This window comes from Pteropus vampyrus, unplaced genomic scaffold (assembly GCF_000151845.1).
Source record: "Pteropus vampyrus isolate Shadow unplaced genomic scaffold, Pvam_2.0 Scaffold350, whole genome shotgun sequence".
In the NCBI taxonomy this organism is placed as follows: domain Eukaryota; kingdom Metazoa; phylum Chordata; class Mammalia; order Chiroptera; family Pteropodidae; genus Pteropus; species Pteropus vampyrus.
In genome coordinates this window covers 837378-849778 of record NW_011889131.1, presented here as the reverse complement: position 1 = coordinate 849778, position 12401 = coordinate 837378, and the positions used below count along the sequence as shown (strand labels likewise).

Genomic DNA, 12401 nt, shown 5'->3' with positions numbered 1-12401 from the left:
CAGGAAGAGCCTAGAAGAACGAAGCTCAGCGGTGATATCCTAATCTGGCCACAATTGCAGATCCCACACATGTGGTACTATCTTCCCTAGATGGTTTAAGGAAAGAGGTTGCTTAAATGTCACAACTAACCTTGTGGCCTTCCAGATTATAAACTGTGTTTCTCAAACATCTCTTCCCAACCACCTCATGGTAGAGCAAATGAACATGCAATCCCAAGACCCTGAGGTGCAGTCAAAGCAGCTGTATGTAGCCATGAAATGTATTTGAAATCTCCTGCTTTACCTTTAAATCCATGCATCGTTCTGGGTGTCATTATGGTCTTGATCTAGGTGGTAATTGCAAGGGTGTGTTCGTTTTGTAAAAGTTCATCCAGAGCAGGTTATTTGCACATCTATGCTCATAACAGCACTATTCCCAGTAACCAAAGGAGGAAGCAACTCAGAAGTCCATCAACAGATGAATGGAAGGAAATTCTGACACAGCTACAACATGGATGAACCTTAAGGACAATATATTAAGTGCAATAAGCCAATCACAAAAGAACAATTACTGTATGATCCCACTTATATGAGGTACCTAGAATAGTCAAACTATAGAAACAGAAAGTAGAAACAGAAAGCAGAATGTAGTTTCCTCCAGGGGCTGGGAGGGAGTTTACTTTCAAAATGTACTTTACTCATTTATATTTGTATTGGTCTTTAAAAAAGCTTTAGAAAGATGTTTGGAAAAACATCTTTCTTTCTAGACCTTTGGATCATTCAGGCACTCTGGAAAGCTGTGCTACTTATGACAGCACATCAGTGGTCCCCAGGACAAGGCTGGAGGTGGGGGAGGTCCATGGATCCAAGTTCAAGAACAGTTTAAAGAAACTATCTGAACAAATTAAGCTGTTTACAAGTCATTGACATAAGTTATCTTCTCATAAAGCATATGCTTTATAGGCAAGCAATATTATTTCCTCAGAAGACATCCTTATCATCACGTGGGTGACACATCGAGGGGGACTTACTCTGGAACATCCACGTGGCTAACTGTGTCTGCTTGTCTGACAATGAGATAACTGAAGAAAATAAATCACCATTTGCATATAATATTATAATATAATATTAAAGGTATTCCAGTGAAGGGATCAAAAAACAGTGGACAAGAACTCATTGACTGCCATCCTGATCATGCCCTCTTTACCTGCTGAGTCAGTTCTCATTCTACACCTGTATTTGCCACACATAACTTGCCCAGGTAGATAGTTTCTGCCAGGGGCTGTGCGACAGATTTTTTAAAACTCTGCACAGAAATCTTATCTAGATTGTCACCATCATGCTTGATCACCCTCAGACAGATGGCTACTTTGAAAGGGTGGTCCTGGTGCCCAAAGACTTCTCTGACACATTGCATTCCCTATCATGTGCCCGCCATGCTCTCCAGCAGGAGTACGACTGGAATTACTAGGATAAGAAGGTCTGAAGACTCGCTTCAACCCAGACACGCCTGGAGACTTAGAAGATAAGCAGTGAGCTCCTGCGGACGCGTATCTGAGGACATCTGCTTGGCTCTGCCTTTTCTGGCCCACAGTCATGAGTCCTGCTGGCTCTGTAGCTTGGAGAAGAACAGGCTCCAGCCACTTCATCTGAGGCTTTATGGCTCGCCCAGGGTCCAGTCTGCCATGCACACTGACCACAAAGGCCTTTCTCTTGAGGGAAATGAACAATAGTAATTCCAAACTGTTCTTGTGAACCTAGGCAGCCCTGGGAGAGGGGAACTATACCTCCGAATGCTCCTGAAACTGTAAAAGGAAGGGAGCCACTGCAGCTGGTGATGTGGAATCACCTAGAAATTCCGCCCCCGTGAGACAGCCCGTTAGCTATGCACAGCTGCCAGAAGACAGCATGGTTTAAAGTTAATGCTTTGCCACTTCGGGGTTCTATTGTTTAATTAATTATGAGATGGGAGCAACCAGTCTCTCCCTCCTTTAACTGGCTGTTTTACGGAAGGTCTGTTCCTTCTCACCTATTTCAGGGCAATGAACGTAAGAGCAGAAAATCTAGGAGTCAAGAAATGAGAGATTTCATCTTCTCACATGGTCAAGGAAGAACTCTGATTCACGAGTCTCATTAATGAGGTGTAAAAATGATTCATCACCCTACTTTAAAGTGAATGAAAATGCTAAAAGTAAAAATTCTGATGTTCTATATCCTCATTGGACAAAGGCAGAATAAACAATGTTGTCCATAAACGAAGGCCTGCAGAGGGAAGCCTCTTCTCTGTTACAGAATTTAGGAGCCTCCGACTACAGGTGCCCCCTGACCACATCCTCGGGTGACAATAGTGATGGGTAATTGTTCTCAATGAGATTTCTTTGTGGGGCCTTTATGTCTTTCAGGAATCCCAGCTGTGGTCACTTCTCTCCTTCTTTCAGATCCATGAGCCAGAGGACGGGGGAGGATGATGACTTCTAGTTCAGAGGGCCACCCTGAGTCTCGAGATATGTTGTTTTTGTACAGTTTTACAATAAGTTGGAAAATAAACCTAAGCTTCCTGATTTTGCAGCTAATTTATCTCCAGCACCAAATGGCCAATTACTAAATATTTACACAGGAATTTCTGGTAGCAGGTGTATGGGAAATGATAAGCCCAGGATGAAGCGGGAGCCAAACGAACGCTTCGGAGAACAGCTGGTAACTCCCTGAGCCGGGGCGGGTCCCGGCTCCACCAATCACCAGCTGCGCCGTCAGGACAGCTACGTTTGCCACTTGACTCAATTGTAAAATGAATTCAGTAATATCCATCTCACTCTTCAGTGGTATGTTGTTCAGATAAGGAGTGACATACAATATCAACATAAATTATAAAAAACAACAACAACCCAGAACTCATATCAACTGTAAAAATGACATTTTGGGGAAAATTGGGAAATTTTTGAATACGGACTGGGTATTAGATGATACCAGAAAAATTGTTAATTTTCTTAGGTATCATAATGATATAATGGTTACTTAATATTTTTAGAGATCACACTGAAATCACACATAGAGATGAAATGATTGATGTCTGAGATTTGCTTTAAAATACTTCAGTGAAAAAAAGAAAGTGAAAAGTGATAGATGAAGCAAGTGTGGCCAAATGTTGATAACTGTTGAACCCGGGTGAGGAGTATGTGGGGGTCTTCTCTCCACTACTGTGCATATTTGAAAATTTTCAGAATAAAAATAATTTTTAAATAAACAATGTAGGATTTTCTGGAATATTAGAAAGCTTCACTGATGGTCATCTCTCGAACACAGAAAATCTGTTTCCTTCTGAAGGTCCCTCCACACAGTCCGTTCACTGGTCAGAGGACAAGGACTCAGGGAAAGGTGGGAAAGGGCCAGGCAAGGAGCCCAAAGGTAAAGAAGACAATGGAAGTGACATCACAGAATTTCTTGTCTGCCCTTTATCCAAATGTCAGCCAACCTGTAAACGTCAAGTGCATACTTTGCCTTCAGACCTGTTTCATATTCAGCTTTGCCACTTAAAAGTGACCTTGGACCAAGTCACTTTTTAAAACAAAGTCACAGAGAGAGACATATGGGTGCAAGTGTGTGTGTGTGCGTGCGTGCACGCACGCACACATGCACACGCACACACACACCACTAAGACTCAGTCTCTTTGGGCCCCGAGAGTCACCAGGGGCTTTTGATGGTCCTTCCAGGGACAGATATACTAGAGACCAGAAAGGGGAACAGAACAAAGAGGGGAAAGATATGAATAATTTAGCTAAGGCAGCGCCGGGTGAGTCGGTCATTCATCTGGAAACTGACCAGAGAAATGAACATTTTCTCTTCGTCCTAAGGCCCGTCTCTGACCAGTAAGTACACAACATACCATTAAAAAGTAAATAATTCCACCAAGAGTGAAAAATGGGCTTTGGGGGTTCCAGGACAGGCAAGTTAGTGGTGGTGTAAAGGATATGGGTTCGAGTCCCACACTAACTAATCGAATGACCTTGAGCTTCGGGCGCTTTTCCTTTTCTGCAAAACAAAACGATTGGACTGATCTCCACAGTTCCAAGATTTTGGAGAACAAAATTAACTTGGGGCATCTTTCTAACTTTCATGCATATCTCTCATCAGGGCTTGAGGTTTCCTAGACAAGGGCAGATCACTCCCCCTCCCCCACGCCGGCTGTTTTTGGTGGTCTTTACTAGGGTGGGGGATGATGAAAAGGCATCATCTTAACTCTTCCAATCATTTCTAAACTGGCGCTGATTTACAACGACACCTCCGGTAGGCGGCTACATGAGAGGTCTCCCAAATTTTTGGAGAGAGTGGGGGCCGAGCGCAGTGGCCAAAGCGCCTGCGTAAAAGTTGCAGGCACGGAGGACCGCGGGAGCACAGCGCAAGACTAGGATTAGCTCTACCCACCCCACCCCACCCCCAACTCCCCGCCCCACCAGCCCTGGGCGATTCTGCACGCAAGACCTGTACGTTCGCTTATGCTGGGTCTTTCCTACTCAAAGGTTTCTCTGTGATGACGACGGAAGAGGTTCCCTGGTCCCCAGACGAGCCAAAGCGACGCGGAGTGAATGAATACCTGGAGCATCGGACACGCTCTCCTCCCGCAGGACTCAGGGCGGCCCGCGCGCTCAGCTGAGCCTTACTGGAAGGCTTAGGAGAAAACCATTCCAGGCAGTGGGCGCTAGAGCTCCCACTGGCCCAGTGGCCCCAACCCCAACCCCGCTCCAATGCCACAATTTCGGTGCACACCTCAATGCTCCCCCCGTCCCCTGCGCCCTTCACATCCCCAAAAGGCAGAACTCCGGGCACGAGCACAGCGCCAGTGTTCCTGGCCCCACGCTGCACTTCCCGCCCTCTCCCCAAGGCACGTAGTGCACACCGAGCCTCGACTGGCTCTGTCCTGCCTGGTTGCAGGCGCCCCTGTTGTGCAGGGAACCGAGCGCCCCGCTTCCCAGGGCGCACCAGCTGCATCGCCTCGCCCAGCTCCGGCGAGGTGGCGCTGGGTGGGTCCGCCCGAGTCAGGAGGGGGACCCGTTAGCCTGCACGTCCCCACATCTCTGCTTCGCTGTGAGTGCCCGCCGCTCGGGTTCTGGGGACCCCAAGCATGGCGGTGAAACGTCCTCGCGGGGAGCGGAGTCTGGGGACTCTGTGGGGACGCTCCCGCTGCCCCTCTAACCGCTGTGAAGACTGGGGGCTGCAGGAGGCACTCTTACTTGGCAGCAGGAGTCCGCCCTGGCTCTTCTGGGGCCAGCTTCCCACGGTGGCCCCTCTCCGCGCACGTCCCTGCAGAGCCCCTTACCCGAGCACAGCCGGAGACAGCGAGCCCCAAGTTGAGGAAGCCGCGGGCTGGAGTCGCTCCTTTACCCTTTTCCCGGTACTTTTAACGCGAGTCAGACGGCAAACCCCTCCCCGGACCCACCCTCTTCCCTGAAGGCGGTCACCGCACAGGCCCGGCCCCCAGCTCCTTTTGTTGTAATTTGAGAGCCGCCACTCCCGGGGCAGAGGGGGCTTCGCGGGGAGGCTGCGCGCCAGCAGGGCAGATCTTCCAGGTTCTTCTCGCCCAGGTTTCCGGAGCCTGAGAAGCTAGGAGGGGGCTTTTCCTCTGGGAGATTCCTCTACCCTCCACCTCCAATTCCTTCCTGGAATTTAACCCTTCGATGTCTTTCTCCACCAGTTTTAGGGGCCGACAGTAATCCGTCTACTGTCCAGAGACTCCAGTACTGCCTGGCACATAGTAGACGCTCATTAAAAACTGAGGACTGAAAGAGTTCAGAAACTTTTATCTATCCCTCCTGGGTTTTTTCCTCTATGAGGAAAGCAGATTCTAAACCTGAAACAAACAGCTCCCTTTCTTCCAGATCAGGTGTCTGGTCTTCGCCAAGCTTCTCTCTTCTGAGAATCAGTTCTCCCTTTCGTGAATCAAAGCCTTTGGATTCAGTGACCTCTATGGTCCTTCTCCACGTGGCGGGGCCAGCATTAAGAAGCCCTGTACTCAGGGAACTGAACAGGACACAGCTAAGGGGTGTGTATTGTGTAGAAGGACATTCCATGCTTGGCTCAGAGGCTCACACTGGGGCCAGATTGAGGTAGTCATGCAGTTTGGGGGAAACTTCTGTGCAGATTCCCATGGCTCCTGAAGCAAGGACAAGGCTTGACCAGACAGGAGGCAGCCAGCTGTAGAACAAGGCACCGGCCTGTAAGCCTCTGTGCAGACAGGACCCGGAAGGGGACTGTGGACAGACACTGTATCGACCTCTAGGTCCTTCCTCAGCCCTCTGCTCTCACTCTACTCCCTCCCTAGCAAGCCCACAGCACCCCTGGTGATAGGCGGTGACTCCTAGTCGCAGCCTCAGCTCAGACTTCTCCCCTTACCCTAGATTCGTAAATCCACTAGCCTCCAAGACATCCCCCTTTGGCCCTCTGGTCATGCGCATGGCCATAGCTAATCTAGCAAGCTCTAAACTTGGCACTCTGAGTCACAGCCCACCCTGCAAACACTGCCTGGCAGAAATGAGATCTTCTCAGGCCCCTCCTCCTCACCTTCCACAGCCAATCAATTTCCTGGTCCAGTAGGCCCGGGAGAGGGTGGCAGGAGGCAGGTGGGTGTGGTTATAAAAGGGCAACAAGAATTCCTCTGACTTTAGAACTGCCCAGTATGTTGAAGGTGGTGATGACCTAAGAACCTACACAGGTGATAAAATTGTATAGAACTTAATACACATGTGCACCCACATGTACAAGTCAAGCTGGGGAAATCTGAGTAAGATCAGTGCCTTGTATCCATGTCAATATCCTAGTTGTTATAGTGTCCTATAGTTTTGCACAATGTCACTATTGGAGGAAAATGGGCAAAGTGTATGAGGGATCTCTCTGTATTATTTCTTACAACTGTGTGTGAACCTACAATTATCTCAATAAAAATTGCAACTGTTAAAACAAAAAAAAAACCTCACAGTAGTTTTCCAGGGCCCTCAGAATGCAATCTGAATCCTTTGATACAGCTGATAGTCCCTTTCCTGCCTGCCCGTCTCCCAGCCACATTCTCTCCTCTCTTCCAAAGGCCCTACTTGCTGTTCTCCAAGACTGCTGTTTCACGCCCCAGGGCCTTTGCACACACCATACCCTTGCCTGGTCAGTCAACACCCTACACAGAGCCTGCACATCGCAGATGCTCAATAAATGCCAGATGCTCAATAAATCCTCTCCCTTCACCCTTTTCTCTGATTCCTCCACTTCTACTCCTTTCTTTTCTATTAAAGCATTATCCAATAAGGCATGAAATGAAAGGCAACTAACTTTGTAGATTACGTTTTCTTTGTGTAAAAAAAAAAGCAGACTCCAAAAAAGCAGACTCCAAAAAAGCAGACTCCAAAAAAGCAAACTCCTTGTGAAACACTCAGAAAATATGAAAAAGTATAATAAAGAAACTCGTCACCCTAGTGCCCTATCAGTGATAAACATCTAACGTTTTGGATATTTTTAAAACCAAAATAGAAACAGTTTTTGTACTCATTTAAAAAAAAACACCTATATTATCTTGTGTGCATTTTTCAATGTTGTTTTACTGGTTTTAAGAGTATAGTAGAGTCTCAAACTGTCATGTTCTATGGCATCATTTCTCTATCATTGAACATCAAATTATTAGCATAAATTACACCATGACATGATCCTTGGGAAAGTATACTACTTTCTCATGAGCAGCTACTACGTGGTCCCTGCTAATTGTTACAGATGAGAAAGCTGAGGCTCAGAGAGGCTAGGAAATTTCCCCAGAGTAACAGAGCTTAAAAGTGGGCAAGCTGGGGTAGCTGAAGGGAACCTGACCCCTTCTGCGAGTACTAAGTGGTCACACACCGCAGGCCTCAGTAAGTCCATGTGTGCCTCACCATGCCCAACCCAAGAGAAAATGAGTATTTTCCATTTCAGCTTGCACAGGGTAGTTCATGGATGTGCTGCTGTTGAAATGAACGGAAGACCCTGGAGACGCTGTCAGGAAGGTAGTAGACCCCTGTTCTAGAAGAAACAAAATAATGAGCATATGCTTTATGACTGTATGTCAGTACATGCACCGCCCATCTCCCAGGTGCTGTGCTGCCCCAGAGGCAGAACCGCACTGTGGATTCAGAGCATGCTTCTGCAGCCAGAGGACCTCGGTTCCAATCCCGGCTCCACCACTTACTTCCCTGGAGCAGTGACTTCCTTTGCCCCATTTGCCTCTGTGAGAAGCACCAAACTCACACTCTCTGTCCTGGAGGAGGAAAAAGGCCACGTGCACACGGGGGTGTGGAACAGTGCCTGCCGTGGGACACTGCACGGTAAGGGGCTGTTGGGCATCGGCCTGCAGCCCTGCAGGGAGCAGCATTGCAGGCACTGTAGGAGCCGGAGTCACAGACCCCACACAGTGGGAAGGAAGGCAACACTCTCCTGCCCTTGGCGGGGCCCTCGGGAATGACTTCCTTAGGACACATTCCAGGAGGTGGTGACTGAGTTCAAAGGTGTGGACTGTTCTCTCTCCCTCTTTTTTCTTGGCTGTTGAGCTCTATAGCAGAGGTTGGCAACTCATGCTGTCTCCTAGCAGGCAGCGCCCCCTAGTGGTTCACTTCTCACACTCCTTAGGGCCAAGTCTTAAAACCGACAGTTTTTAAAGAACACCAGGTCTAAGCATCTGGTTCACAGACATGGAACTAGGAATCCAGCGAGTTGTTGACTGGACCACGGTCCCTCAGCGGGTTCGCAGCAGTGCTGAAACCAGATCCAGATCGAGGTCTTCTAACTCCTAGGAGAATCCCGAATTTGCTCAGAAAGCGCAATTGTAAACTGCATGGATGTGTTCTCAGGAGTGGTTATATTTTATATTTTAAAAGTATAATTTCATTCATGTAATCTATTTTCTAGAATGTAAAATCATTCTTTGTCACACACTATGGACAGAGCTTCCCCCGTCTCTTTTTTCCCTTTTCTTACTTTATTATTATCATTTGAGGGTATGAAACAATTTATTTGGGGAGCTCAGACCTCAGAACGTGCTTTAATGAAGAAAGCATGGCAAGGCAATCCTTTATATTCTGCAAAAGAAAAAAGGCCATTTCTGTCCAGAGCTTGGGCTGGCAGCTACTCAGACCCTCCGATAACTGCTGATGCTTAAGGCCTATTTGAGGTCAAGTTCAGGCTAATGTCGCCCAGTGCAGCCTGACTGCTGCCTGACCAGGGTATGTAAAGTTTGAGGAGCTTACGTAAAACATGCTTTCCTCTCCTGAGGGTTGCCATGTGTGAAACCCTGCCATAGGAATTAGTCCCTGACAAACAAGCTACTGACACATGCAACGGTATGATTGAATCTCAAAAATATATGCTGAGAGAAAAAAAAAAAAAGCCAGCCACCAAAGAGTAACAGACTGTATGATTCCATTTATATGAAACTCCGGAAAAGTCAAAACTAAACTCTAGTGACTGAAAGCAGATCGGCAGTGGCCTGAGGCTGGAGGTGGGCATAGGGTTTGTCCAGGAAGAAGCATAAGGGAACTTTCTGGGGTGGTGGGAAGGACCTATTTCTTGATTGTAGTGGCGTTTACATTGGTATAATACATTGGTGGAAAGGATCTATTTCTCGATTTAGTGGCATTTACATTGGTATATTTCAAAATTCAAGAAACCGAACACTTAAAATGAGTGAACTTGATTTTATATGAATTATTCCAAAATAAAATTGCTTTAAAACTTTGTCCTTTTGCGTCCGCCTACCCCCATCCCCTTTTAAAACGGAAGCAGTTTGGGGAAGGGCAACACAGGGCGATGTGTGGTGAACAGCACAGTGCACGCTGCCTGGGTTTGAATCCGAACTTCACCATTTCCTAGCTATGTGAACTGAACATGCCATTAACCTGCCTGGGCCTCAGTTTCCTCGCCTGTAAAATGTGGAAATACCTCGCAGAAGTTTTGTAAGGCTGAAATGAATTCATGTATGTGAAGTGCTTAGAAAACAGTGTCTGGCCCACAGCCAGTGCCAGCTAGTTTTAAGCTAATTTGAGTGGAGATATAAATGTCACTTTAAGTTGCCTTCTTTTCTAGTTACTTTTTTTTTTTTTAGAGCAGTGTTAAGTTTACAGAAAAATTGAGCAGAGAATACGGAGAGTTCCCATATATCCCCCTTCGCACAGTGAGATTCCTCTATTATTAACAACTTGCATTAATGTGGTACATTTGATACAACTGATGAAACAATATTGATACATTATCATTAACTGAAGTCTATAGTTTACATTGGGGTTCAGTTGTACATTCTGTGGGTTTTGATAAATGTATCACGTATCCACCTTTACAGTATCATTCAGAGTAGTTTCACTGCTCTAAAAATCCCCTGTGCTTACCTAATCAATCATCCCTCCCTCCCCATGACCCCTGGCAGCTACTGATCCTTTTACTGTCTCCATGGTTTCGTCTCCTTCAGAATGTCTTATAGCTGGAATCATACAGTATGTAGCCTTTTCCGATTGGCTTCTTTCACATAGTAACATGCATTTAATGTTTCTCCATGTCTTTTCATGGCTTGATAGCTCATTTCTTTTCATTGCTGAATATGATTCCACTGATTAGGAGTCCCACAGTTTACTTATCCATTCACCTACTGAAGAACATCTTGGTTGCTTCCAAGTTTGGGCAGTTCTGAATAAAGCTGCTATAAATATTTACGTGTAAGTTTTTATGCGAACATAGGTTTTCAACCCATTTGGGTAAATATCAAGGAGTGTGATTGCTGGATTGTATGCCAAGAGTATGTTTAGCTTAAATAAATGGTATATACATATACCGAAATATTATACAGCCTTGAAAAGGAAGGAAATTCTGACACATGGTACAATAAGAATGAAGCTGGAGGACATTATGCTAACTGAAGTAAGCCAGTCACAAAAAAGAAAAATACTGTATGATTCTACTTATACGAGGTGCTTAGAGCAATCAAATTCATAGAGACAGAAAGTAGACTGGTGGGTGCCAGGGGCTGGGGGAGGGGGATGGATGGGGAGTTATTGTTTAATGGGTGCAGAGCTTCAGTTTTACAAGATAAAGGAGCTGGAGTTATAAGGTGTTACAGAGAGTTCCGGAGATGGATGGTGGTGATGGTTGCACAATATAATGAACGTATTTCATGCCACTGAACTGTACACTTACAAATGGTTAAGATGACGTATTTTATGTTATGTGTATTTTAAAATACCACAATAAAAACAATTAGGAAAAGAGCAGAGTAATTGTGGGAAAAAAAGATTTTGTCTAGTTTGGTAAGAAAATGTCAAACTGTCTTCCAAAGTGGCCATGGGAGCATTTGGATGTTGCTCCCTGGTGCATGTTGTCAGTTTGGGTTCAAATTCTTTTAAAAATTTTTTGAAAAGTGATGGTATCGTTTTGCATTCCTACCAGCAAGGGATGGGAGTCCCCATTGTTCCACAACCTCGTCAGCACTTGATGTTGTCGTGCTCTGGGGTTTGGCCATTCCAATAGGTCCGTAGTGGGGTCTCATTGCTGTTTCAATTTGCATTACCCTAATGACATCTGATGTGGAGCATCTTTTCATATGCTCATTTGCCATCTGCTTATCTTTTTGGTGAGGTGTTTTTTTCAGACATTTTCTTCATTTTTCATTTGGGTTGTTTGTTTTCTTATTGTTGAGTTTTGAATTTTTTGTATATTTTGGACACAGTCCTTTATCAGATGTGTTTTGCAAAGATTTTTTTCCCCAGTGTGTGGCTTGTCTTCTTATTTTCTGAACGGTTTTCACCAAGCACTTAGATTATCATCATACCTTCGTGTGTGAGTGTATGTGTGTACTAGGAATAAATAAAACTTGATGCAGCCCTCAAGGGCCTTACATTGTGACTTGGGAGAGACGATCACATAGACATTCAATAACAGGACAAAGCAGGATGAGATTCAGTGCAAAATGCCTGACACTATGCAGTGAGCAGAGATCAGAGGGACTGAAGAGTGAGGGGCAGGCGGCATAGAGTCTGGGGGGTGTTCATGGGTCGGGGTGGGAGGTGAGATAAGGGTAGAGACTAGACAGGCAGGAAAGAAGGGGGGATGCATTCCAGGCTCGGCCACGTGGGACTGGCGAGAGAAAGACACCCGCCTGGGAAAACAGCGTAATCTTTGCTCAGGGAGGAGCCCTGACATCTGGGCCATCTGGGAACAGGTGGGATTGGGCTGAGCATAGAATGAACCCTGGAAATCTGGCAAAGGCACAGAACATGGGTGACAGGTTCTGAAGACAAACTTTGCCCACATTATAATTGTGCTGCTTTCCTCATTTCTCGGTATCCTTCTCCACCAGGAAAGTCTCCTGCTAAGAGAAAAGGGAGACTCACCTAGCACAGTCATTTAGAGAAAAAAAAAGTTAAAAAAAAAAAAA

General features: G+C 46.0%; 1 long non-coding RNA gene across 1 annotated transcript; it reads right to left on the bottom strand.

Moving 5' to 3' along the window:
• Positions 1–627: 627 nt before the first annotated feature.
• On the bottom strand, positions 628–5419 carry LOC105304707. Its single transcript, XR_002776971.1, has 3 exons — positions 5209–5419; positions 4460–4645; positions 628–4009 (listed from the first exon to the last, which is right to left on the bottom strand). It is a non-coding gene; the product is annotated as an uncharacterized LOC105304707 (long non-coding RNA).
• Positions 5420–12401: the final 6982 nt, after the last annotated feature.